The sequence below is a fragment of the Pinus tabuliformis genome, chromosome 4_1 (assembly GCF_031772625.1).
Source record: "Pinus tabuliformis cultivar Carrire ecotype Pingquan chromosome 4_1, CPIR1, whole genome shotgun sequence".
Taxonomy (NCBI): domain Eukaryota; kingdom Viridiplantae; phylum Streptophyta; class Pinopsida; order Pinales; family Pinaceae; genus Pinus; species Pinus tabuliformis.
In genome coordinates, this window is record NC_142303.1 from 631,900,206 (window position 1) to 631,904,983 (window position 4,778).

Here is a 4,778-nt window from a genome sequence, read left to right on the forward strand (position 1 = left end):
CCATTTCCTGTCTTGCTTGACACAACCAACACTTTCTGAATCTGACGAGACCATCGGACTGGTTGTGGTGGCCAGTTGAATGGCTACCTGATTGGCTCAACCCATTCATTTTCATACTCGCACACATTTTAGAGCATTGTTCATGTAATTTGACGAAAAAGGGTGAGGCACTTACCTGTGCGGCCGCGACGTTATTTTCAGGCTTCAGGACGAGGGTGACGGATCCGCTTGTTGCTGCTTCATGCACAGGCACGGGGGTTCCTCCTTGCCAACTGCTGCTGGTTACGAAACTTATTACCTGGCTGCGGATGGTGCATGTGCCTGCTCTATGTGTTGCAGGTGCCTTCATGGTGTACGCTCTAGCTGGATGAACTGCTACAGGATTCCTGTAGGATATCCTATAGCCGTTTCTCCTCCTCGGGTGCATGCCGAAATGGTGGAGACAGTGGCATCACGGTCACGGTCGCAGGGTCCTCGGATGGCTTTGACAAGTAGCGCATGGGGCCTCTGCATCCTTTATTCCATTTGGGCATTGCTTCTTCTGAGAATCCAACATTCTGATTTGACTGTGCAGGTATTTCCATTGCATGGCAACAGGAGTGGTAGAAGGAGGCGACAACAGTGGGTGATGGAGAAAAACATTGGCTTGCATGCCTTCGTGTTGGACCTTGAGCTTCAAATCTTCCCACACAGTTGGTCCTGGGCCGTCCAAAGATTCTACAGGAAGTTTCTTGTAGAAATACAGAACTTCCTGTAGAAAGTCCTGTAGCTTCCTGTAGAAGGCTAAACTGTGATCAAATCATGCCCAGACCTTGGAAGAGATGAGTGTTTCTGGAGGGAGTGCTGGTGAGGTCACCTGGTAGCATAGTAAGGACCCTTGTCCTTGAGTTGAGGGACCTCTTTTCCTGCATGGAATACCTGCAACCTACATGAATTGTCAAATCTTGAACCTGTTTTCCCTGTTTCTTTGTTTGTTTGTTTGTTTTTTTTTTGAAAGATAGCAGGGGCGCCTCCGTGAGGTTTTCACCCTTACCATCTGCCTTGAGCGCCTCAGAGAGGTTTTCACCCAAGGGTCTTTTTTCAAACATTTTCAGAAAGACAGCAGGGATGCCTCAATGAGGTTTTCACCCCTACCATCTACCTTGGGAGCCTCAGAAAGGTTTTCACCCAAGGATCTTTATTATATACATTTTTTTTGTTTTTTTTTTTTTTTTTTTTAGATGTTCAGGGTATGCCCAAAACAGAGGCAGAACCCTTCTCTATGACCAGCACTGGTTTTTCCACAGTCTTGATGAATTCTTGCCTTGAAAGAGGTTTTCTGTAGATCTTTAGTCGATGCCCATTGACAAGCATGGGGATGGCCTCCTCATCAATGGTCCGAATAAGAACAGACCCATTGCCATTACATTTTTCCACTGCATATGGTCCCAGCCATCTGGTTCTCAGCTTCCCCTTGAAATCCTTATGCCTGGAATCGTACAATAGCGCCCTATCTCCCGGCTGAAATTGCTTGTCATTGAGGTGTTGTTCATGCCATACCTTCCTCTGAAGTTGAACCACTTCTGAGTGGAGAAGGGCCTGCATTCGGTGCTCGTCTAATCCATTTAGCTGCAATAACCTTTCTTGTTGGGCATGGCTGAGATCCAGGTCCAGCTGAGCTGCCATCCTCAAGGTGTTGTATTCAAAGTCAATTGACAGCAAAGCTCTCTTGCCATAGACCAGCTCATAAGGTGTGAAGCCGGTTGTGGTCTTCTAAGTGGTGTTGTAAGCCCACGTGGCCTCAACCAGGCGATCTGCCCAATCTTTTCTACTGCTGCTCACCACCTTAGTCAAGATCCCTTCCAATGCTCTATTGGTGACTTCCACCTGCCCATTTTCTTGAGGATGATAGGGGGTGGAAGTCCTATGCTTGATTTTATGATGAGCGAGTAGGTCTTCAATTAAGTTGGAGGTGAACTGGCTTCCTTGATCGGTGACTAGCTCTCTTGGGTAGCCAAATTTGTAGAAGATGTTTTCTCTTAAGAACTCAGCCACCTTTTCTTCTGTCGCTGCTTTGATTGCCTTGGTTTCTGCCCACTTTGTTAGGTAGTCTGTGCACACAATGATGTAAGACCTTTGCCTCGAAGGAGGATTGATTGGACCCACAAAATCCATACCCCACTTCTCAAATGGCTCAAGAGTCACTTGAGGTTGGAGAGGCATTTCGTCCCTTGGAGTCGGTTTCCCCATCCTTTGGCATCGGTCACATTGGCTGATATACCTTCTGACATCTTGATGAAGCGTGGGCCAATAGTAGCCTGCTTGTAGGATTTTGAAGGCAGTCCTTTTGGCTGCAAAATGTCCTCCACAAGGCCCGTCATGACAGGTTAGGAGGATATCAAAGACTTCCTCCTCCCTTACACAACGCCTTAAGATCTGATAGGGGCCAAGCTTGAACAGGTTGCCCCCGATCCAAGTGAATGAGGCACTCTTCCTTACGATCCTGCTCTTCTCTCTTGAGGATAGGTGCGGAGGGAACTGTGCTGAGACAAGGTAGTTTGCTATATCAGCAAACCATGGAGAGAGTACTGAGATAGCAAACAGATGTTCATCTGGCATCTGGTCATCCACTGTTCCATCCTCACTTGCAGGTAAATCCAATCTAGACAAAAAGTCAGCAACAACATTTTCTTTACCTGGTTTTTCAACAATAGTCAAATCAAACTGCTGCAACAAATGTAACCATCTAATAATACGAGCATTCACATCTGGTTTATTCATTGAATATCTAATTGTAGCATGATCCGTATGTACAAATATTTGATAGCCAGTGATATAATGTCGGAACTTGTTCAGTGCATGGACCACGGCCAAGAATTCTTTCTCAGTTACGGTATAATTCAGTTCTGCCTTGGATAAGTTTTTGCTGACAAAGTATATGGCGTATGGAACTTTTTGTTCAACTTGTCCTAAGGCTGCCCCTATGGCTTTGTTCGAAGCATCGGTGTGGATGTGGAAAGGTAGGACCCAATTTGGACCTCTCAAGATTGGGCAGACACCAACTTATCCTTTAATTCATTCAGAGCCTTCTGACAATCGTCAGTCCAATTAAACTCAACATCTTTTGCCAAGAGGCTAAACAATGGTGAGGCTAGCTTACTGAAGTCTTTAATGAATCTCCTATAATACCCTGCTAAACCTAAGAAACTTCGAACATCTCTTATCTTCTGAGGAGGTGGAACCTTCCTTATGAGAGCAATTTTGTTAGGATCCACCTGTAACCCTTGGCGAGAAATGGTATGGCCTAGCACGGTCCCTTCAGTCATCAAGAATTCACACTTTTCTGGACTAAGGGACAGGTTCATCTCAATGCACTTGGTTAGGACTTTTCCCAGATTGGACAATGCTTCCTGGAAGTTGGACCCATAAGGAGTGAAGTCATCCATATAGATTTCCACCGAATCATGGACCAGCTCAGAAAAGATGCTCAAGACGGCTCTCTGGAAGGTGGCAGGAGCATTGCATAGTCCAAAGGGAAGAACTCAGTAAGCAAAGGTACCCCAAGGACAAGTGAAGGTGGTCTTATCTTGGTCTTCCAGGCTGATTTGGATCTGGTTATACCCGCTAAACCCATCCAGGAAAGAGAAAAACTTCTTTCCTACCAGTCCATCCAACACTTGATCTATGAAGGGTAGAGGAAAGTGGTCTTTCTTGGTGGCTTTGTTCAGTTCTCGGTAGTCCACACAGATTCTCCACTTCCCGTTTTTCTTGGGAACCAACACCAGAGGGGACACCCATTCGCTATCCGAGATGGGGTAAATGAATCCGGCATCCAACAGTTTTTGCAATTCTTCCTTGACGATGTCCTTAAGGGCTGGATTCATTCTCCTTTGGGGTTGCCTAACCGGTTTACAATCTTCTTTGATGTAGATGTGATGGGTACAGACCGAAGGATGGACTCCTTTCATCTCCTTATAGCTCCAAGCAAAAGCATCTAGATGACTGGCCAACAGACTACACAGCTCCTTTTCCTGGGAAGGGGATAGGGAGGAGCTGATCTTTAACGTTCTCTTGGGGCTGAACTCCACATTTTTGACTCTGGGAGCGACTGGGTTGGTCCCACAAAGGTCCACTAAGGTGCTGGCTTGGGCATCCTCCACCAATTCCTCTAAGGACAATGCACTGGGAGGTGGATTCTGAATCAAGGTCTCAATCTAATCATCCTCGGTTGGGGGGCCTCCCCTAGTGGTGTCTAGGGTGCACAAGGGTGCTGAGTACACCTCATCCTCTTCTCCTTCCTCCAACCAAAGTGGTAAGTCATGCTCTAATAAGGGTTGGGCAGGAGGGTATAGGACTAGCTGCTTGGACATAGGACCATTTTTGATGGTCATGTTTCCTGCACAGCAGCTTATGTAAGCATCTGCAGTGGCTAACCAAGGCCTTCCCAAAATAAGGGGGTATCTAGTAAGCTTTGCCTTTGGTTGCAGAACCAAGAAGTCTGTAGGGTACTCCCAAGAGTCAACAGAGACCAAGACATCCTCTACAATCCCTTCGGGAGTCACGGTGGAGCGATCTGCTAGTTGCAGGACTGTCGAGGTCTTTCTCAAGGAACCCTGAAGGTTGAGTTTGAGCATGGTATCTCTGGTCATCACATTAATGGCAGCCCCCAGATCAATCAATGTGTGTGGTATGATGGTGCCATTGATGTGGACATCAACTACAGGACTCCCAGGATCCAAATACTTTGGGCAGATTACTTGCCCCAACATAAGATCAGACAGTTGTCCTATGACATTGAT